The sequence below is a fragment of the Nothobranchius furzeri genome, chromosome 15, assembly GCF_043380555.1.
Source record: "Nothobranchius furzeri strain GRZ-AD chromosome 15, NfurGRZ-RIMD1, whole genome shotgun sequence".
NCBI lineage: Eukaryota > Metazoa > Chordata > Actinopteri > Cyprinodontiformes > Nothobranchiidae > Nothobranchius > Nothobranchius furzeri.
Window position 1 is genome coordinate 27,200,806 of NC_091755.1, and position 24,331 is coordinate 27,225,136.

At 44.0% G+C, this 24,331-nt stretch overlaps 1 protein-coding gene across 1 annotated transcript in view; it reads right to left on the reverse strand.

Moving 5' to 3' along the window:
* LOC107390847 (adenylate cyclase type 6) overlaps window positions 1-24,331 on the reverse strand; it is a 55,052-nt gene that overhangs the window by 23,097 nt on the left and 7,624 nt on the right. The gene's annotated exons all lie outside the window — the stretch shown is intronic.

Here is a 24,331-nt window from a genome sequence, read left to right on the forward strand (position 1 = left end):
CATAGGACGTCCAATAAAAACAGGAAACTGAATTGTAAAAGCATGCACGTACATTTACTTGCAAATGCAATGCAAATGTGAGGTAGGACTTTATCAAAATGTTGATGGTTTAGGAAGGAAAAGGCTGCCAAAACACAGGTTTGCTGGAGTGATCTCAGTTTCGTACAAAACATGTAGCACCCAGGACTCATTTTACAAAAGTGTCTGAGATTCAGGACAACCTGTCTCTTCCAGGTTAAACAAAGGATAAAACAAGAAAAATGTCAACAAGTTGTGCAACTATTGTTAGAGCCTTTTACAAAGAAACATGAGTCTCTCTATATATTTTTATGGTTATTTGCAGAGTGCATTAGCTGAGGTGATGGCAGTATGGAGCATTTCTAACTTAGAATGCAACACTTGCAGTTGAAATTTCATTAGTTATTGCTGTCAAAATAACTATTTAATGTAAAGTTGATTAAAATAAATAAATAAAATAGCTTTCTTGAGAATGCTTTCAAAGCATGTTTTTTAAAGTTCTTTGCATGAAATCACTCACATGAAGCTATTTTAGCAGTTTATTCCTGAGAGTTTTAGCACCTTCCAGAACGTGTCGTTTCAGGGCTTGGTCACTTTAAAAAAACAATCCATGCCCACCCATTCCCCGACTGGTTACCTATAAGCTTGTAAATCTGAGGACATCATATACGCAGACTCGATAGCCATTTTTACAAAACAATGCCGTGCCAGCATCAGGGAGCCTTAGGTCATTTATAAGTGGTTAGACCGTGGTGGTAATGTAGCGCAATCGTGTCCTTTTTATAAAAGTTTAGACGATGGCAGCATAAAGGTGATATGAGGCAGTCTCTGCGCTGCTGCGGACTTCTGTTTATCTTGGCCATAACTTGCTTTTTATTGCGACTTTTACGTTTTCTTTTTGACAAGCTGCTCCTAAAGAAGTCTGTCCTCCACAGTCCATGTGCAGTTTCTGGTGATCTGAACTCCAGCTCGAACAGAAAGAAGCTACTGGAGCGCTGCATTGCTTCTGTTTATCATCTCAACTGCTTCTGTTTACAAAAGTGAAACCTATTGTCCGTGTTTACTTTCATTTTCATAATAGTTGCCGGTCGGAGCTCAGCAGTAACTCCCCATGTAATCATGACACTTCCCTCTGTTGTGCCAAAGCACAGTCGAAGTTTAAAGGACAATCACCGCAATATTATTAGAAAGAAAAAAAACAATCTTTCATATAGTTAAATATCATTAGGCGCTTCACCAAAAAAAAAGAAGAAATTTTTTAAAATAAAATAATTATTAAAAAAAAAACGATTTAAAATATATTTTAAATGAGAAAAAAGGATAAAAAATTGTGATTAAAAAATGTAAGGAAAGGGAGAGAGAAAATGAAAAGGAAAGAGGGAAGTCGGTGGATCCCAGGAAAGGCGGAACGAAGCGAAGCGGAACGAATGTTGCTAAATTTGCGCATCGCCATGGCGCATTTTCAAGCCACACTGTTGTGGTAATATTATGCTGATTTGCTGGCATAGTGTGTCTTGTACAAAGGGTTAATATGGCCTATGGCCGCTATCTTGGGTGGGTCTCCATTAGTTCCCAGTGCATTTAATTCTACTGAGGAATGTGTTTACCAAACTTAAAAAAATGTATTATGCTTTTTCATAAAATCAGACATGTGATATGGCATGGTGTGGCGGTTGTTGCAATCGTAGGCTGCACAAAAATAGCTATAGTTGCTCACTCTGTGTTGACTTAAATTGAGTTTGGAGAGTGAGGAACCAATCTAATATTGGTGCGACACTGTTATGCTCTTCAGCGCATCTATGTATCCATGTCTAAGGATGGAGCCACTGCTCCTTCCAGGTGAGAGGTGGTTCTATGCAAATATACTCATTTATGATGTCACAAAAGGGAACTTTCTGAAACAGCTTATTTCAGGCAAAAATTCCTAAAACCAAACCCTAACAGAAAATGAATGGCCATTTTTTCCCCACATTTGGAATGTCTAGAGGCAGTAGAGACCTGCATGGCACCACAAAAGGAAACAAATGGTGAGTTTTGCATAATAAACTCCCAGTAAGACAATATTCCACTTCTGCCTCACTGTGACTAGCTTTTCTAGCTAATCAAAATTGGTTTTTCAAATAGCTTTTCACAATAAGAACATTGTCTATAACCTTTCCACTGAAACTCACGCCAAAAGAGCTGTACAATTACTTTAATAGCTATTCAGTTTATTGTCCAAATAAATATCAAAATAGAGCTCCTGTCCTCTTTTGTCTCTGTGGGCTGTCAGACGGATACTTCAAAGAACAGCGGATCATCCATCCAGCATCATTAAAGAAACTAGATGACTTTATGCAATGCCATGGTGCACTGATGCTGCTGATACATGTCATCTGCTATAATTTCTTACCTAATAATAAGTTAAAGTAAAATGTAGGAATTGTAGATCTCAAGACCAAGGTAAATGTACTTAGTGAGAGGCTGCACTCAAGTCTGCAAACAAAGCACATGTCTGACACCTCCCAAAACTTGGGTGTGCTGCAAACCCTGCTTCTCTCTTATCAAAACCATTAAACTCACTTTATAACCAACAATCTGGACTTTGGGTATCCTCTTCTGTCATCTGCTGACCATTCAGTCTGTAGATTTTTTGCTCTCAAAGGTTAACCTTGCTCAACATTTACTTTTGCAGAGACCTCTTGGCGGCAAAGTTAAAAAGAATCTAAACATTGGCTTATAAGGTGCAGCTCACCTCAAGGTGCTTGTAATGTTAAGAAGGACAGAATGTTGAAGAACAAAGGGGAATGAAAGAGACTAATGTTTGGCGAACACAAGGCAGATCCAGTCTGTCTTTAATAATGTCCCATAGGACACTACTCTCAGGCATAAGCAGCTGGAATGAACATGTGTGCAAATGGAGAGCTAACTGCACGTCCATGGACAAAAGAAAAAGCTGAAAGCTGATGGGACTGAAGAGAAAAAGATCAGATATTGAAAAAGACTGAGGCCCACAAATGCTGGAATTTAAACTTTAAAAGGCCAAAGTGCTTCGTCCCATAGGTCAACACGCAGCCCTCCGGGACACGGACTGCTGTTGACATAAAGGCTAATCACCAGCAAATGACCTTTGATGGCATCTGGAAGTTTTAAAATGTATAACAGAAACCAATGTCAAAGCCCTGTGGATCACAGCCTAGAAAAGACAACATGTGGTACGAAAGTGATAAAAATAGAGGATACTATGGGACTTCGTTGAGATCTAATTAGGGGTTACAATGATGTATAATTACTGACACAGAAAAGAAACTTCCTTTTAAAGATAAATGTTTCACAGGGGTGTGGGTGCCTGTCTTTGCTGCTCATGTCCCCACCATCTGGAAGCAGAGTTCTGTGTCTGTTGTGAACCAAACTAAAATTAGTTTGAAGCGACCTGGGAGACCTCGAAGTAAAAGCTGAAACAAATCAGAGGCAGGCCACATAACATATCTGTCGACTAAACATCCTGAAATAATGCCGGACTCAGGAAGAGAAAAGAAACGTCAACGAAATGCAGTTGAAATTGCTCTCCGATTCTTTTCAAGTGACACATTTTTCTTTGAAATACTAAAACACTCATTTTAACTTAGAACTTTATTGCTTCTTGATAATGATCATTTGCATTATGTTGACCATGACTTTACTGCTGCTTTATCTACATCTGCCCTTAGAACATCAAGATACATCAAATTTCCCACTTGTGGGACTAATAAAGGATTATCTTATCTTATAGAGTCATATAAAAGATAAAGGGCTCATAAGGAGGGGTTTCTGGCTCCAAAGAGAAAAGTAAAAATACCTCATCAAACACAGAATAGTTCATTTGCCGTTTTTTTATTCTCATTTAAGGCTGTTCTGTTGAGTAAAGTAGGGGGGTTGAATTACTTTGATTCATAGCTTTTTTGTGGCTGGTTTGTCTTTGCTGAAAATAAAATATCCTTTTCTGTGTCTGCTGAGGGGACATAAATCATTTGTCCTTCTCCTCTCGTTTTTTCCCACAATTTCCTGTTTGACGAGCTTTAAATGGATGTGCAACCTCAAGTTTTTAAGGGAAGCATGTAAGTTTATTGACATTTTTCTACTACTTTAAGCAGTTCTATTTAATTACTTCTGCATTGCTCTATATATTCTTATATTGTTCTCACAGGATGTCTCACTGTACGCCTGAGGTGGTTGTGTGCAGTATGGGAGTTTCACAGGTTACGGTGCTCTCACTCTTTTTCTTCACCTTCTACACCTCGGACTTCACCTACAACACCAGTAGCTGTCACCTCCAGCTGTCATTGTCGGCTGTGTGTCCGGGGGGTGAATACAGGCCAGTCATCACTGACTTTGTGGACTGGTGTGAGCATATCCACCTTTGCTTGAACACCAGTAAAACAAAGAAAATGGTGATTGACTTCCAGAGAAACACTTCGCCTCACTCACCAGTAAACATCCAGTGAGCAGGCATTGAGGTGGTGGCTATCTTTGACCCTCTCAGGCTCAAAATAAGTTTTGATAAAATGACAAACAACTAAGTCCTTCAGGGGTACTTCTGAGTTAAAAAATGCTCATGAAATACGTATGTGGAGTAACCAGGTAGGTAGGTTTTAACTGTTGCAAATCTGCAACGCCTGCCTCCAGGGGGTTAAGTACCTGGGTGTTCACCTCAACAGAAAACTGAACTGGTCCAACTACACAGATGTTCTGTATAAGAAGGGCCAAAGCCACCTCCACCTCCTGAGGAGGCTTAGATCCTTTGGAATTAATTCCCATCTGCTAAAATCATTTTATCACTCTGTTGTTGGCTCTATTATTAACTGTGTTGTGGTCTGTTGAGGTGCAGACAGCGCTGACCAAGACAGGAAGAGACTGAACAAGCTAGTTAAGAAAGCTAGCTCGATTCTGCGCTGCCAACTAAATTCAGTTGAGAAGATGTGTGAAAGGAGGATGGTGGTGAAGATGACCGCCATTCTACAAAAACCCTCCCACCTACTGCATTCCAGTGTTTTGACCATGAACAGCTCCTTCAGAGTCAGACTGAGACATCCCAGATTTAAAACAGAACGCTACCATAGGTCATTCACCCCTCTGCAGTAAGAGTGTATAACTCCTCAGTTTAAACTATACTAGCATTATCTTGGCACACAATAACATCAATGCAGTACTCAATATGTGTTCAATACTTGTGCAATACCAGATTTGCATAGTATGTCTATGTCCCTTACAGTATGTTGCATAGTTGTGGAACCCAAGTTTCCTTAATGCTGAGTGTCAACTGGGGAGGCATTGGGTCCCATTTTTAAAGTATTTTTTATGACCCGACAGTGGATTTGAACCCATGATCACCCAGTCTCTGGGCAGACACTCGTACCACTTTGCCATTGAGTTGGTATTCTTTGCTACAAAAAACAGTCAACGGGGCAGTCAAAGAAAAATAATTAAATACATCCTTTTTCAAAATAAAGAACTTGTGTGCATCTATATCGACATGCCTCAGAGTAAATCCAAATTTTATGCCAAAGCCATTTTTAAAAAGTGCTGTTCCTGAGCTGACACCATCTTTATACTTTTTCTCTATCGCAGACATGGCCCTAAGCCCGCCCAACATCTATACAAACATAGAGCACTGTGACTGACTGGACCTGAAATTGGTCAGATCAATGGTAGATCTGCTGAGGCCAGGTTTAGCTGCTACCATCTTGATGTTTTGAGGCCACAAGTGGTTTGAAGCTAATTTGCCAAGATGGTTCACAAGGGGTTAAACACAGCACAGGGGTTTTCCTCCCGATTTTCTTTTTAAATTATGACTCATTAACATGAAGCAGGCTGATGGAGACAGCTGGTCTTGGCAGCTTGGTGGTCTGGGTTCAGTGTTTGTCTGACGGGGGCTGCTGTGAGCAGGACCGGACCCTCCTCCCAGCTGTGTCCTCACTAACCCTACCCTTCCTGTCCTCTGACACCCTCTGAGGCACAGCTGCGGGAGGGACTCAAAATCTGCTCAATTAGCCGAACCATTCAGAGCGACCAGTCACATTAAGACTGGGCTGTGTGAAGGAGTCCAGACCTTGAACTGTGGGAGTCTGAGCTAAACATCCAGGAATTCCCAGTCCAGCTCCCATTACATCTCCTTTTAAGCACAAACATCAGCCTTTTAGATGGATGAACATAACACCAATGTTCAGAGGTTTCTCTAGACTCTAGAACAAGAAAACTATCAGCTGGATTTACATTCCCCATTGTTGGACTGTTAGTCAAGCTTAACTTAACTGTTGACCCCCGTCTCCTCAGCTATGCACAGTATTGGCTTTAACTACAAAGCCCAAAGATCAATACTGGGACAAGAACAGGTTATAGTTTAAACAGCAGGGAAAACAAAGCTCCACAAGCTGCTTAGTCAAGGATGTGCCGATTCTGAATCCACGAATGTGACATATCCGTCTCCTGGGGCAACTTCAGAGGGGGTCATGTGACGCGTTCATTATAAATAAGGAGTGGAATATGGGAATAAAGACACAAGTGTTGAGTTTCAACACGTGTTTACAGAACTAAAGCACCAACTGCATGCATATGTCGATGTGTTCTGACCTTTGATTTATAATATCCTGCAGAAGTTACTGTAGTAGAAGTGTTCCCAAACACAACCTCCAGGAAATGTCAATCAGATCGAGTGAGTAACATGCAAATGCCCTTTAGTCTTTATATAATTAATACATGAAAAATAAAGTGCATTAATTTTTTAATGTTTCAGATGAAGAATCAAATTATACAGAGCAAATTCCTTTGGATTAACTGGGAATGTGTGAAATTATATTCATGTGACAAGGGCCTTGTTACTTCTCATGACATCATTCTTTAACTATGTTTGAGAGCCACAAAGCTCAGCCCAATAAAAAGCAGCTTCCTTTTTTTTTAAAAGGTTTTCACAAACTGAAGATAATCATTAGAACAATCAACATTTTCCACATAAAAATCTCAAGGAAACTGAGCAGATTTAAAAGGGTCGATCATACCTTTGATAATAAAAACACTGGTTGGGCAGACTTGTGTGCATTACTGTGTAGGGAAGTAGCTCTCTGTTTGTACAGTGCTAGTGAGCTACAGCCTCTCTCCAATAGGAAGCAATCCCACTTCTGCTACAATAACTATAGTAGAGGCTGCACTCAGTGGGATTCATAGCAGAATTAAAATCCAAAGTCTAGATTTAGCACAGATTAAAGCTTCCTAAAATACATTTATCTTGGCTGAGCACCACGGCAGTTCAGCTTTAAATCTCTGTTATTAACTTTTGCGGAGTCAAATAGCCGGTAAACAATGAGCTGTTATTAGAAGCTCGTACTTCCTCATGCTTGACTCACATGCTTATTTTTAGCCTGGCTTTTATTTCCCTTATCATTACATGTGTTTTAGGAGTAAGGTTTATTGCTTATCCTAATTTCCTTCACCCAGAATAATGGAGGATTTCCTGGTTTTATGTTGCCAGTAGTTGTAATTCAGTAAGTGTAATAATGACCAGTGTTTTCTCCCTTGTTTAAAGACGGTGGGTGGAGGTGTCTATTATCTGAGCTTCTATGTTGTTTGGGACCCAAATAACCTAAGGACAGATTCTCACCACCTGATAGCCGCCAAGTCAGCCACATGCAGCTGTTTAGGACCTATAGTGAATTTTAGACCTGGTTTATTTAAGCAGGGTTATGGGGACATTGATTTAAGTGCACAAAAAAAATCCTCACATAATTTTGAGTGTCATTTCAAAATGTCCAAAAAACTTTTTATTGTTTTCCCTTTTTTGCTTTTTTTAAGTACATTTTAAAACTTCCAGAAAAAAAGAAAAAAAAGTCCAAACATTTTATAAAGAATTAAAATAAAAACTATAGATTTGTATTGTTATGTATGCTATTTATTACATTAAGACTTCTAAATGAATATTTTTAGAGTTTATAATCATTTTAAACATGAAAATGAAATATAGCTTTGTGGGTTCATTAAGATAATAACAAAATAAAAGTCACCATAAATGACAAGATTCTTGCGAGTTTTTACCTCAATCTGATAGTTCTATGTCATTTCTAATGAAAACTTTCTCATTTTTATTCCATCCCACTAATGTTACAGCTGACTATTTAATGAGTTGTTGCCCATGTTCTGAGCCCACAGCTATAATTATATACATACACACACACACACACACATATATATATATATATATATATATATATATATATATATATATATATATATATATATACACACACACACATATATAGCAGCTATTCCATCAGACACCATGTGAGACACATCTCTTGTTTCCAGGTAGACAACATAAATCACTGCTTACAGGGTACAGTAACTGGAGTGTCTGTGTTCAGGACTGAACACATTATGTAAGCCTCGGTCATGACATTCCATTGATTGGTATTAACCTCACTGGTGTGAAGCTGAGGGATCTGTATGTTTCCACTATTGCCATATTCGTTGACCCCACAACAATCAGCCAGACCAACAGGTTCTTCCTTTACTGGTGGGTTAGAAAACAATTACAACTGCAAACAAGCTGGGTTTTGAACATAAACACGTTTGTATCCTTTGGAGGTTTTGCCCTCTTTGACCTTCCTATCTGGAGCTTCTTCATGGACTTGGTCAATAAGGATTTATCAAAATAAACAAACCATCCAAACAACAGTTTTTATATTTTTTTAACCTTTGATCACATAAGTGATCCTGTATGTTCGTAAAGTCTTCCACAAGTTCAGTAATCTCCTTTTAAAAACAGGTGTGTGGCAAACAGCAGTTTAAAGTTTTAATTATAGAAAATTACTATGTATCAAAGGAAACCCCCTTAAGCATAATTGTCAATCAAGTGAAATGTTCTTTACAATGGGGTCAAAACAACAAACAGCCTTTGAGTTGGATAGTAACTAACTTTGCTGAAATATACCTTGAAAACCATAAGCAAAAATGTTGTCCTCAAATTTAAAGCTGCTATAACAAATCTGCAGAACAAGCTAGGTTTTGAATGCAAACACAGCCACAAAACACTCGCCCCTCCCTGGATCCACCGGAACAGGAAACTTACATCGCCAGAAGAAATTAGATAGTAAACCCCGGTCATTGTTCTGTAGGTCAAAAGGTATTTTGTTATCCATGACTTCAAATGGATCAAAGAAGTAACTGAAATAAGGAGACATGGACCCAAGACCATGACCAGGGACAAAGAAATATATACACTGGACATCCATTGGACATGGTGATCAACAGAGAAGGTGCGAGCAGTAGAGGGAGATATCAGCCAGAAACCAGAAAAACCAGCAACTAGAACCAGAAACATTCAATCAGATAAGAACACAGAAAAAAAACTCACAGACGACACACGGCAGCGAAACAGTCCCTAGCTTTCGGTCTGAAACTTAGAGGTTTTTTAAAAAAATTTGAGAGAAACACTTATCAATATTATTTTTAATCACCACAATATATCTATAGCTACACTATGTGAGAATGTTGTTACGATACTAATTTGTTTTCCAAATTTGCTTTTGGAGCTTTAAGTGTAGAAACTTGTTTTATCCATCCATCGATTTCCAACCGCTTATCCGGAGTCGCGAGGGTAGCAGCCTAAGCCAAGAGGCTCAGGCTTCCCTCTCCCCAGCTACTTGGGCCAGCTTCTCCAGGGGGATCCCAAGGTGCTCCCTGGCCAGCCGAAAGACATAGTTCCTCTAGCGTGTCCTGGGTCTTCCCTTCGGTCTGCACACAGTTGGACGTGCCCGGAAAACTTCACCAGGGAGGCATCCAGAAGGCATCCTGACCAGATGTCCGAGACACTCCAACTGGCTGAGCAGCGGTTCTACTTCGTGCCCTTCCCAGATGACTGAGCTTCTCACCCTATCCCTAAGGGAGAGCCCAGACACCCTGCAGAGAAAACTAATTTTGGTTGCTTGTATCCGCAATCTCACTTTTTCGGTCACTACCCAAAGCTCGTGACCATAGGTGAGGGTAGGAAAATAGATCGACCAGTAAATCGAGAGCTTTGCCTTCCAGCTCATCTCTCTCTTCACCACGACAACCTGGTACAATGCCTGCACCACTGCAGATGCAGCACCAACCCGCCTATCGATCTCATGCTCCATTTTTCTCTCACTCGTGAACAAGACCCCGAGATACTTAAACGACTCTACTTGAGGCAGAACCTCGTCCCTGACCTAAAGATGCTTTCTATGCCAAAATAAGGATACAAAAGGCTAAGTCAATTAGTTGATAACAGGTCAGAGATAACTAATAAAAACAGTTTTTATCACAATAGGGAGTCTAAGTATCCTCCCTTTCTGCATGGCTCATGGGTCCCCGGTAGAATGAAACAATGAATGCAAAAGTATGGGGCTAAAAGAGCTATTTTTAATGTGCTTTTCCTTATGCCCTAAATCACACATATGCTGTACTTCAATTTAAATGAAAAGTAATGATGGGTGTTTTGGCCATGCCTGTCATGTACTTTGAAATTTAATCAGCTTGTAAAAGTTCATAATTTCTATGGCTACAAATCAGACGTTGGCACGTTGCATATATGACATCACCACATAATCTCCTCTCCTCTAGCTTAGCTGCTACTTACCACATGGCAAGATTTATGGTGGTTCTTTCCTCCAGGACAAAGGATTCGAAGATCGCTAAACTTACAGACATTTTTCCTCTGCTCTTCTCCATGTCTGGTTCAATGACGTCAATTTAGTAATGTGCATTTGTAGTCCTGGACTTTTTCACATAAAACCTAAAATAACTTTTGCTGCTGTTTGAAAATAAGCGCTTTCTTGGCATCCGAATGTGTCTTTAATATTCACGGACATTATATGTGAAATCCAAAGCACATCACAAACAAGAATAAATAATAGCTTTTACAGCGCATTTGACTTGCATTCATTTTTTCATTATATGGGCGTGACTCGGCACCCTATAGCAATCTAATCTACATCAGTAGGGACTGCAGTTATGAACCATTTATGTACTCATTAACTCTTGGTTAAATAAATTGACTAATAATAGCCCTGTCACTCTTGCTAAGTTTACTTCTCACTGTGGACTGGTTAAATAAATGTTTTGAAACAAAAAACCAGAGATGTGGACTCTAGTCACATGACTTGGACTCGAGTCAGACTTGAGTCATTATTTTAATGACTTCAGACTTGACTTGATAAAATCTATAAAGACTTACGACTTGACTTGGACTTGAATGCCAATGACTTGCGACTTGAATCGACTTGCATCTGTTGACTTGATGACTTGAGCATATCTGATATTTTAGCACAAAAGTGGCACGACATGGACAACAATCATAAATCATTCTTGCTTCTTGTACTGCTAAATGCAGCAGCACTTTGTTTATAATCAGTTTCAGTTGCACTTTCTGCTTGTTTGAGCAAATAAATTAAGTTTATGAAGCTTTATTTCTGGAATTTATTTATTATCATTGTGTCAGGTTCGGTGGCAGAGCTGAAGCGTGGCTGAGAGGATCTGTTGCCCAGACGCGGAGTGATGGAAATAACCAGCGTGGTTATCTCCTGTAGGTCAGGATTGAAGGTTTGAGGGCTGGTAAGCCTGGAAACTCGATACAAAGTCTGGTGAGAACGATGACTGAGTAATGAATGAAACACCGGCACTTCCTTAAGTAGTGTCGGCGTGATGACGTCAGCCGCCACGTTGGTGGCAGGAATGATGGGAAGTGGTGGCGAGAATGCTGGGAAATGAAGTCAGCGGGAGGAGTTCCTGACAGGACCCCCCCCCCCCCCCCCCTAGGGACGGCTCCCGAAGTCCCAGGACGGCGGGCCCAGAAGTCAGTCAGCAGGGTAGGGTCGACAAACGAGCTCGTGGGCTCCCAAGAGCGTTACTCAGGCCCGTACCCCTCCCAGTCCACGAGGTACTGCCAACCTCGTCCCCGGCGGCGAGCGTCCAGAATCCTGCGGACCGTGTAGGTGTGATCCTCCTCTACACCACGGGGCGGAGACACCCGGGTCGGCGGAGGGTGGAGAGGAGAGGAGACCACCGGCTTCAGCTGGGAGACGTGAAAGACCGGGTGGATCCGGAGAGTAGCCGAGAGGCGCAGACGGTAAGTGACTGGATTGATGACCCTGAGGACAGGGGACGGCCCCAGGAAGCGAGGAGTGAGCTTCCGGGAGCCAGCCGGCATCCTCAGGTTAGCGGAGGAGAGCCACACCTCGTTGCCAGACCGGAAGACGGGGCCAGGCCGGTGGCGGCGGCGATGTTGGTCCGGGTGATGGCCGCACGGGCCCGGATCCAGGCGAGCCGACAGTGGCGGACCAGTGTCTGGGCAGCAGGGACCTCCACCTTGGGCACCTGATGGTCGAACAGAGGAGGCTGGTACCCATAACAGGTCTTGAAGGGAGACAGACTCGTGGCAGAGGAGGTCTGGAGGTTGTGTGACAGCTCCGCCCACAGGAGGAAGCGGGGCCAGGTGGTCGGCTGGGACGAAGCGAAGCAGCGCAAGTAGCGTCCAAGCTGCTGGTTAGCTCTCTCCGTCTGACCGTTTGTCTGCGGATGGTACCCAGAGGACAGGCTGGTGGAAGCACCAACCAGGCGACAGAACGCTTTCCAGAAGCGTGAGACAAACTGGGGTCCTCGGTCGGAAACCACGTCCTGAGGGAAACCATGGAGCTGCACCGCCTGTTCCAGGAGCAGTTCGGCCGTTCTCTTGGCAGTGGGAAGGCCGGCCAGGGCCACTAAGTGCACGGCCTTGGAGAAACGGTCCGTGATAGTCAATATGGTGTCCAGGTGGTCGACTTTGCAGGTGCTTCAGGGTCGTGGGTAGAGGCCACTGAGCTACTGCCTGAACCTTCTGAGGGTCCATCTTCAGGCCCTGGGAGGAGATGGTAAAACCCAGGAAGGAGGTGGACTCCTGGTGAAATGCACACTTCTCCAGTTTGCAGTACAGTCCATGATCCAGAAGGCGGGACAGAACAGCCCGAACATGCCAGATGTGCTCTTCGGCCGTGTGGGAGTAGATGAGAATGTCTTCTAGATAAACAAAGACCCAGCGGCCCAACATGTCTCTCAGCACATCTGTAATGAGCCGCTGGAAGACGGCGGGGCTGTTGCAGAGGCCAAAAGGCATCACTAAATATTCATAGTGGCCGGTGGGTGTGATAAACGCGGTCTTCCACTCCTCACCTTCCTTAATACGGATGAGATTATAAGCGCTGCGCAGGTCCAGTTTAGTAAACACAGCGGCTTGTGTGATGGCGTCCAAGGCGGTGCCCATGAGGGGGAGAGGGTGACGGTCCCGGATCATTATTTTATTTAACCCTCGATAGTTTATACAGGGCAGGAGATCTCCCCCATTCTTCTTTACAAAAAAAAACCCCAGCGGCCCCGGGGGATGTTGAGGGACGGATGAATCCCTTCTGGAGGGTATCAGTTATATAATTGTCCATTGCCCGGGTCTCCGCCGGAGAGAGGGAGAACAGGCGACCCCGAGGGGGGGGGGGGGGGGGGGTGCCAGGCTGGAGCCTGATCTCCAGGTCATAGTGCCGATGAGGAGGTAACCTGGTAGTGGGTTCTTTAGCGAAAACCTGAACGAGGTCGTGGTATTGAGGAGGGACGAGCATCAGGTCTACGTCTGTGGGAGGGGCTGCTCCAGTCCGAGGTGTAGGGGAGCCCCGGTGGTTCTGGCAACCCGTACCCCAGGCCAGGACCTTACTGGTGGACCAGGAGATGTGAGGCTCATGACGGCAGAACCAGGAATGACCCAGGATGAGTGGTGTAGCCGGAGCCTGGATGACCAGGAAGTAGAGGGTCTCCAGGTGTTGGCCAATAGTCATGTGGAGACCCTGGGTTCGGTGGGTGAGAGGGTACGGCATGATGGGCCGGCCGTCCACAGAGGTCACGGGAATGGGTCGGTCGAGGGCGGTGAGGGGTATCTTGAGCTGAGTAACCAGTCCGTGATCGATAAAACACTCCGCAGCCCCAGTGTCTAAAAGAGCCTCCAGTCTGGTCGGGCCTTGGTCCAGGTGGAGGGAGACCGGGAGAGTAGTTCGGTGTGGAGCCGGAAAAGTGGAGACTCCGGGTGGGACAGCCCCTACTCTGACCCGGAGGGACCGTTTCCCGGTCGTTTTGGGCACGTGCCACGATGATGACCCAAATCCCCACCGTAAGCGCATCTTCCCTCCTGATAGCGCCGTGTCCGTTCCTCAGGGGGGAGATGTCCGAGCTGCATCGGCTCCTCCGTCGATTGGTGAGCCGGACGGTGGGGTGACGTCCTGATGTGTACGGGAGCTGACATGGTGCTCGGCCGGTTCAGGATACAGCGGTCCAGTTGGAGAGCCAAATCCACTGCCAGGTCCAGGGAGGTTGGGGCCTCGTGCCCGATCATGCCCTCCCGGATTCTAGGTGACAATCCCTCCAGGTAAACGGCCTTTAGGGCGGTGTCATCCCACCTCAACCGAGCGGCTGTCGTCCGGAAGCGAGAGGTGTACTGAGCCGCCGTCTGGGAGCCCTGGCGAAGCTGAAGCAGCCAAGTCTCGTCCGAGACCTCGCTGCTGGGGTGCACAAATGTCTTTTTCATCTCCTTTACAAAAGTCTCATAGTCATTGCAGGCAGGAGATTTCTGATTGTAAAGAGCCACCGCCCATTCACCGGCTCGACCTGTCAGCAGTGGGGTCAGCAGGGCGACACGAGAGCAGGATGTGGGGTAGCGAGCCGGCTGGCACTCAAAAGTCATAGCCAGGGTCGCCAGCATGCCCTCCGGGGATCCCCTGGTTCCGTCCCACTTCTCTGGAAGGCTGAGGCGTGGCTCCATCCTGTCGGTGATGGCTGTGGTCTGTCGTTGCAGAGCGGTGGACAGCTGGAGAACTAGCTCGGTGAGTGACTCGACCTTTGTGGCTTGGCGATCAGCTACGGCATGAAACTGGTTCATCTCTGCATGGAGCTGGCTTATCTCCATCGTCTGCTGAACCAAGGTTGCGCGCTGTTGAGCCACTTCAACACGCAGACACGCGAACTCCGCTGGGTCAACTTGGGACTCAGTCATCCTGTCAGGTTCGGTGGCAGAGCTGAAGCATGGCTGAGAGGATCTGTTGCCCAGACGCGGAGTGATGGAAATAACCAGCGTGGTTATCTCCTGTTGGTCAGGATTGAAGGTTTGAGGGCTGGTAAGCCTGGAAACTCGATACAAAGTCTGGTGTGAACGATGACTGAGTAATGAATGAAACGCTTGCACTTCCTTAAGTAGTGTCGGCGTGATGACGTCAGCCGCCACGTTGGTGGCAGGAATGATGGGAAGTGGTGGCGAGAATGTTGGGAAATGAAGTCAGCGGGAGGAGTTTGTGACACCTTGTCATTAATTTGAAGTTGGACAGAAGACTTGAATATGACTTGAAAATTCAAAGCTAAGGACTTGGACTTCCACATGATTGACTTTGGACTCAACTTGGACTTGGTTGTTTTTGAATTGGACTTGACTTGAGACTTGACTGGAAAGACGTGTGATTTACTTGTGAATTGCAAAGCAGTGACTTGGTCACACCTCTGCAACAAACTAATCAAACAGCAATGCAGCAAAACAGCAAAACTTAAAACTTTTTCTTCTTGCAATAACTCCTTTAGAGCCTAAGCTAAGATGATTTAAATGCAGGTGAATTTGCAAACAAGAAAAACAAGTTCTTCCTTTTGAGGTCCCTTCATCCAGATGTCCCTAAACAAAGACCAAGATGGTGGCGCGCACGGACGCAGCGGCTCATGGTTCCCAGCAACTATGCTCTATTATTTGTCTTTTAGGTTGTCTTGTTTTATCAGACCACTTCTGCCATGGACTTATTAAATACTCACCCCAGGAGATATTGGCCATCAAATCTCAGCTAAATACTAAAGTAACAGTTGAATTCACCCGGACATACAATATTCCACCAGAGATAGCCAGACCAGCCAGAGCTCCGTGGACTGTTGTCGGCTCTGCAAGGCGTCGCAGATGGCACAGAGACAGGAAACAGAAGCGAGGCTGCCGAGCAGGCCTACTAGCACAACTAAGGAGGAAACCAATCCGCCCGCCGCTACCATCCATTCTGCTCCTAAATGCCCAGTCTCTTGCCAACAAAATGGATGATCTGCAATCACAGCTTGCTTACAACCACATTTGTGATTGTTGTCTGCTGATTATTACGGAATCCTGGCTCCACCCGCACATTCCAGACGCCAGCGTTGAGCTAACCGGCTATGTGCTCCATCGCCTTGATCAGGATAAAAGCTCCGGTAAGACCAGAGGAGGAGGACTCTGCGTTTATGTGCATGAAGAGTGGTGCCGAAACAGCAGAGTAATAAATACCTTTTGCTCATCTGACTTAGAGGCTCTGTCTGTCCAGTGCAGACCATTCTATCTGCCACGGGAGCTAACGCTAGTCATGGCAACTGCTGTTTATATCCCACCTAATGCTAACGTTAGCGCAGCACTCATCCAGCTTCATCACTTTTTAACCAAACAGCAGCAGGCTCATCCAGATGGAGTACACATAATAGCTGGGGACTTTAACAAAGCATGCTTAAGGACTGTTTTCCCCAAACTCCACCAACATGTCAAGTTTGCATCCCAGGGTAAAAATACACTCGACCGTGTATATACCAACATCAAGCATGCTTATAAAGCTACACCCCTTCCCCATCTTGGACAGTCTGACCACCTCTCCATGTTTTTCATCCCAGCTTACACTCCCCTCAGGAAGCAAACAAAGCCCACAACACATACCATCACCACGGTACCTGCTGAAGCACTCCCTCAGCTACAGGACTGCTTTGCCTGCACAGACTGGAGAGTGTTTGAACAACATGACCTAGAGGCACACACATAGACGGTGCTATCCTACATCAGAACCTGTGTAGAAAATGTCACAGTGACCAAACAGATTCGGATCTTCCCAAATAGGAAGCCCTGGATGACATCAGAGGTCCAGGCTCTAATCAGAGCCCGCAATGTTGCCTTCAAGTCAGGTAACAGCAACTTGTACCACATAGCCAGAACTAGTCTGAGGAAGGGCATTCACCAGGCAAAGAGAGTCTACAGGAGGAAAATAGAAGACCTCTTTCACAACAACAATCCCCGGAAAATGTGGAAGGGGATTCAGACTCTGACCAACTACAGAGGCCACACTCTGCCCAACACTGGCAGAAGCAGAACACAGGCAGAGGAGCTAAACAACTTCTTTGCTCGTTTTGAAACCACTGCCCACCCACTTTTGCACCCCCCCCCCCCCCCCCCACACACACACACACACACATACACACACACAACGTGAGCAACCCCACTCCTCCCTCTCTCATCCTACAGGAACATGAGGTGAGAAGAACCTTGAGAGCAGTAAATCCCAGGAAAGCTGCCGGACCAGACGGCATACCAGGGATCGTGGTCAAGGAGTGTGCCAGTGAGCTGGCACCAAGTTGTTTAACCTCTCCCTGTCTCATGCTTCAGTCCCAAGCTGCCTCAAGTCTGCAACAATGATTCCCATCCCCAAAAAATCTTCCATAGACAGCTTAAATGACTATCAACCAGTTGCCCTCACACCTGCAATCACAAAGTGTCTGGAGCGACTTATCTCCAACCACATCCAAACCTGTCTCCCCACCTCCTTCGACCCCCTTCTGTTTGCCTACCGGGGAAACAGATCAACAGAGGATGCCATCGGCCTGACGCTGCACACAACACTGAGCCACCAATGGGCCATTCCCATCTGTACCGGGTCGGCCCGGGCTGGGTAGCGTAGGTTGTTTACATATCTGGGTGGCCTGGTATTTTTCCAGGCCAACCAAGGCTCATACTCAGCCCTCTTCTCGAGGGGGTCTGCTTCAGGCCGACCAGGGCCAACACACCCACTGCTGATAGCAAAATCACACCTTCCATTAGAGCAAGCCTCTGATTGGTGGGTAGAATAAGCCCACATGGGCTTAAGGCAAGGATGTGTGGAATCAACCGGGCCAGGCTGGGGCCGACTGGGGCTACCCAGCCCGGGCCGACCCGGTACAGATGGGAATGGCCCACTAGAGACCAGAGGAAGCTACGTGAGGATGCTCTTTGTTGACTTCAGTTCAGCTTTCAATACCATCATCCCAGACATTCTTATCTCAAAACAGCTGAGCCTTCAGATCCCTCCCTCCACCTGCCACTGGATAAAAGACTTTCTCACAAATCGACCACAGCATGTTAAACTTGGCTCCCATCTTTCCTCTTCCATCCTGCTCAGTACTGGCTCTCCTCAGGGCTGTGTGCTGAGCCCCCTACTGTACACTCTGTACACATCGGACTGTACCGCATCCCACCCATCCACTGTCTTCTTTAAGTTTGCAGATGACACTACTTTGGTCGGCCTCATCACAGACGAAGACGAGGCAGCGTACCGGGCAGAGGTCAGTAATCTGTCAAGGTGGTGCTCAGATAACAACCTCACTCTGAATATAAAAAAACAAAATAGCTCATTCTGGATTTCAGAAGACACAGTCACACACACGCCCCTCTCCTCATAAATGGAAAGCGTGTGGACCGTGTCCCCTCCATCAGGTTCCTTGGCACCATCATCTCTGCTGACCTGTCCTGGTCTGCCAACACCAGAGCTCTGGTTAAAAAGGCTCAGCAGCAGCTGCACGTTCTCCGGGTCTTGAGAAGGTGTGGCCTGGATCAGAAACTGCTGCTGGCTTTCTACCACTGCTCCGTGGAGAGCACCTTCACCTACTCTCTGAGTGAGTGGTATGCAGGCTCCACTGCTGAGGACAGGAAGGCTGTTCAGAGGACAATAAACACTGCCCAGAGGATTATTGGCTGCACCCTGCCATCCCTTGAGGCCATCTCCAGAACCCGCTGCCTGAAGAGAACTGCTGCTATCCTCCGTGACCCCACCCACCCTGCCCACTGCCCTCAGGGCACCGCCTCAGGTCAGTTAAATCACATACCACCAGACTTTCCAACAGCTTCTTCCCTTGGGCCATCAGAACATTCAACACAACAGCACCATTCAACCCCCCACATCCCCATCAGTAATGTGGACCAATCTGTTTTAAATCCTTTTAAATTGTTGTTTTAGCAGATCTGATTCACTGGTTGTACTTTCAAGGTGTTTGCTAAATGTTTTTAGATTGTTTTTAATCCTCTATGGTTTTGACATGTATTGTTATTTATTGTTTTGTGCACTGTTGATGGCGGACCATCTGTAGATTAAATGCCATGAGCAATTACAATAAAGTCTATTCTATTGTAAGGAACTTGCTTCACTATAAGAGAGTTACACAAAACCTTACAGAATTCTTCTTTTGAAAGCCAACAGCCGGTTTCTGCTAAAAGAAGACTGACGCTCATTCACCTGGATTGTTGTATGTACTGTAAGTGAGCAGCAGCAGCGTTTCCTGAGAGTGGTTACACCTTCATCTTGCTGTAGGCATCTGAAGAGAGACTTTGAAGCTGAGAAAATCACAGCAGGTCTCAGTGGTTAAACTTTGGGATAAATGGCAGCAATCCCTGAGAGTAGTATGAGCTCAATCTCATTCTGTTGTGAAGTAAAAGACCACTTCATGTGAGTTGGATTTTGTGAGAATAGAATCATGACTCAGAGAAATAGTGGAGGTAGAAGAAAAGGAGGGAAGACTGGTGGGTCTTTTACAGCAGCATGAGTCATCCTCACATTATTTCACGTTCTCCATCGGTGGTTGACAGCGTGTCACCACCATTAAACCTCACAAACGCCCACATCCCCTACTCCATCCTGGAGGTCCCTCAAAAAGACCACTTTTGTCCAAGTGTCATCAGTCTTCTCAGCTCAGATCCTGTATAAATCTCACTGCAGTGGAAATACAAATAAGGCGGGGAAACAAAGAGGCCTGCAAAACAAGACCCAAAAAGAAGATTGACACTATATTTTAGTTTCTGCCTCTTGGTTTTGGATCTAGTTTTTTAAATAAAATCTCTGTTAAGTTTGTTTTTGTGCCTTGCTTACCACCTGGATTGTTAGCTGATTGTTGCCATCTGGCCCTCCGGTAAATGCACTCCTGGGCTTCCCTTGTTCAGGGGAGGCTCCTTGTCATCCCCTTCCACCAGCATTGTTGTCTGTGTTTTGCTCTACCACGCTGAGCTGTGCTTTTATTTTCACTGGATTTCTTATAAATCAGCATCTACTTTAAATAAACTTTCCTTGAGATCCATCTGCTCGTCTCCAGAATGCTCCCTGATTGTGGGAACTCATTGAACAACTTTTCACAAGTTTATGAAAATTTAAATGTGAGACATACTGAATAGAGTCCCACAGTGTTGACACAATGAGACTAGATTGAAGCAAGACTAAGAGATGTTTGTTCACATTGACTGAACATTGTAAAATAGGAAGAAAACACACTGAGTTGCTCAGCTGATTAATCAGGATGACATTGCCATTTTCAGTTAACCTATAGACTTAGTATGGAACAAACCTATGAGCACTTTGAGATGACTTCTGTGATGAAAAGTGCATTATAAATAAAATGTATTATTATTATAATTATTATTATTATCTGTGGAAAGAGCAGTGTTGTTATAAATGGTAGTACAGTGTTGTATCAATCAAACTGCTCCTTCCACAATAGATGGGTTAATTGGCAACTGTAAATTAGCCCTATGTGTAATTGTGCATGGTCTCTATGGCAACCTGTCCAGGATATACCCCACCTCTCACCTGTTGACCTCTAGAAATAGGAAACAGAAGCCTCAATCAAGAACAATATTGATTTGGTGGAATGAAAGGGGATTACAACGTGCAAGGATAATAAAGTATCAAACCAACATAATCTGCTTGATTTGTTTGCCATCAGTTGTCCTGATTTTTAAAGATGAAGCCATAGCTAAACTTCAATTGACCTTTACTGTAAAACACATTTACCATCAAAAAATCACAATGCCAGCCCCCATGTCAGTCCCTACTTGTTCTTACATCCATCTCTAAAAGAGTCTGTGAGCCTGAGCCGTTCAACTCAGCGTGCTAAGGTTCATGTCCTATCCCGTGTTGAAGGTCCAGACCCTCAGGCAGTCCATTATCAGTAGACCTTTGCAAGCTGCCAAGGTTAGAGCACATAGAGCCAACAGACCACTGCGCCCGTTGTCACCCTGTCTAGTCTAGAGCATGAACAGACACACACAAGCTCAATGGATCAGCAGAGTTGTGTCAATATTACCTTATGCAGAGTGGCTCCACATTTATCTGGTTGCTTAATAGTGGAAAAAACAAAATCCTATCAGCAGCTTTGTGCACTTCTAGTAATCTCATTGCAGGATTTATCTGTATATTTAACTGTTTAATAAAGTAAGAGATTTTAAGTATTTAAACCTCCAGAAAAGCATGCATACCATCATGAGAACAATGAAACGTTATGACGCATGTTCTAATTCACTCTAATACTAAGGAAAATTTCCATGGAGTTTTAGAGAATCACTTTACAGAATTTAAAAAGCAGCAAGATTGTGGAGAAAATGCGGTCAGCATAAATAAAATGACTAAATGTGACATTCAAAAAAAGCGTCACTCTGGACACTTTTTTTTAATGGATGCATAGATAAACCAGCAGTGTTGGGCAAGTTACTTCAAAACTGTAATACATTACTTATTACTTGTTACCCTCATTTTAAAGTAATTCATTACATTACAATATTACTGATTTTAAAATGTAAGGCATTACACTACTTTTGCATTACTCTAAGTTACTTTAAACAAAACAACTTCAGTATGAGTTTGGTAATCTGATGCCCGTTGAACTCCTGACACATCCGATGGAAAGTGATGTGGTGTCTGAGCTAGGATTGCTGTTAAAAACAGTCAGATATAATAACAGTGCTTTAAAATGATTGTTTATCAAATAAAAGCAACAACAACTGTACTTTCAGCACGCTGCCATCTTAGATTAATTGAGCAGGGAGTGAGGTGGTGGGGGCTCCAAGTCTATTTAGCCTTGGTCCCCAAATGCCTTGATACGGCCCTGGATGTGGGACTGACTTCTGGGGTGATCTGATTCCATCACATGTATAAATATTAAATGCTTATATATTATTGCTTTTCACCGGTAAAAATGTGTATTGGGGATAAATCTACCTACTTTTTTTCTTTTCAAGCCCTTTGTTTTGTTTTCTTGATTTTATTTGAATTATTTCCTGCCCTTTCTCTCTCTAAACTCCCTGCATGCTGCATGTTTTCTCCGTCTTCCAAAAAAACCTGTTTCCTAGACTTCCTACTTTCTAACTATCAGCCAAAGGGATCTTCACATGTGCGGCGCTCCAGCAGCAATGAGTTAAAATCACCGGAGCCCAGATTAACTCAGCTGAGGCAAAGCACGTCAGAAAAGTACAGAATACCAGAGAATATGCGCTGATATGAACGATCTCAGGTGAATTATTTTGTTTTAGTGGAGCGATTTTGTGAATGTTACAGTGGCCGCGTGGAGGACGCAGCTGGATTATTTGAGCCGTTACCGAAGCGTCCTCTCTGCCTGCAAAGCGGAGTCCATAAATGACGTCATATATGCAGATACTGGATCTTTTTTCGGGTTTCCCACAATTTGAATTTTTAAGAAACGCATCTTGATTCTGGGTTTGAAATGCAATGTAATTACTGCGTTACTGACAATTGTACCGAGTAAATATTACCATTTTCTTTCCCTGTAATGCCTTACATTACTACATTACAGCAAAAAGCAATGCATTACAGTAATTAATTACTTCTGTACCGCATTACTCCCAACACTGTAAACCAGGTAGTCATGTCGTGTTTCTTTCATCTTCGCCTGCTGGCCAAACTAAAATCTGTCCTGAACAAAAAAGATCTTCAGTCAGTTGTTCATGCTTTTGTAACGTCACGTCTGGAATATGCCAACTATCTTTTATATGGTATTCCCTCCTCTTCAATGGTACGCCTCCAGTTGGTACAGAATGCTGCCGCAAGGTTTCTTACGGGCATAGACCAACGGCAGCATATCACCCCTGTTGTGACAAATTTACACTGGCTTCCAGTTCGGTTTCAAATTAAATTTAAAATTCTCCTGTTGGTTTACAAATCTATTCATGAAATGGCCCCCTCTTATTTGGCATATCTTTTAAGCTCCTATGTTCCAGCGCGAACCCTGAGGTCCTCTGACCAGCGCCTTCTGCTTGTCCCTCCTGCCCGCTATATGGCCCGTGGTGGACGGGCTTTTTCAGTTTGTGCGCCTAAACTTTGGAAACAACTCCCCCTGACGGTCTGACTTGCCCCCTCCCTTCCCATTTTTAAAGTGCGTTTAAAGACATATTTCTATTCCCTGGCCTTCCCGGCTGAGACTGTTTAACTCTTGTGCTTTCCTGTTTGTTTGTTATTATAGTTTTTGTTTTATCTATTTTATGCTGCTGTTTGGTGATGTATTGTCTTGTACAGCACTTAGGTTGGCATTGTTGTCGTTTAAATGAAGGTTGATGATGATGATGATTTGTTTTCATAGGTTAAACGTAGAGGTTTTGCTTTCCTTAATATGGACTCTGACCTACTTAAGTATGAACTAAGCCAATAAGTACAAGCACCATGAGCATTGTTATGGTAAGGTCTACAGTAGTGTGCATTAATTTACACAAACAGAGAGTAAATGAATTAAATGTAATAAAATAATAATAAAAAAAATGTTTCAAATATGCTTTGAGCAACAATTACAAACTGTTTCCAATATGAAGTATTCATCTTGTTTTCCAAAAACTTCATTGCACAATCTGAGTATCCCACCCCACCCTGTTTAATTTAACTACAAAAGGCCCCTTGTTTTAGGGGGGATTGCAGGCTGAATGGCACCATGCTACGTTATCATGATATTCCTCGACAATGCAGCTAAATGGGCTCATTCAACCCAGATGACCTTATACAATTCCCAAAGAGTTTGCCAGTAGCTGCTCTACAGCTCAAAACATAGGCTCATTAAAAAACTAATTTGAAAAGCGGTTGAGATCTACAGAACCTTCTACTTTTAGTACAGCACCTTTGACATGAAAAAAGTGGTTGACGATTCCGTACTAAGTCTATATTGATGAGACAAAAAGTAGGCTATTTCCAATACTGAATACAGTGACACCATTGTACTCAGTTGTAGCGTGGCAAGTACGTTAGAGATGTTGAAAAGAGTTTTTTTCTAACAGATAAAAACATTCCAGAGAATTTTGTTTCAATCAGATCATCCAAAATCGTTGAAAGAATTACTAATGTTGTAATATGGTTTAGTAATAATGGTTTCATTTTCAATAAAAACTTGTATGATTAATGAAGCACAAAACATTTATCGTGTTTAGATTTAGTCAGTTTTCAGCATG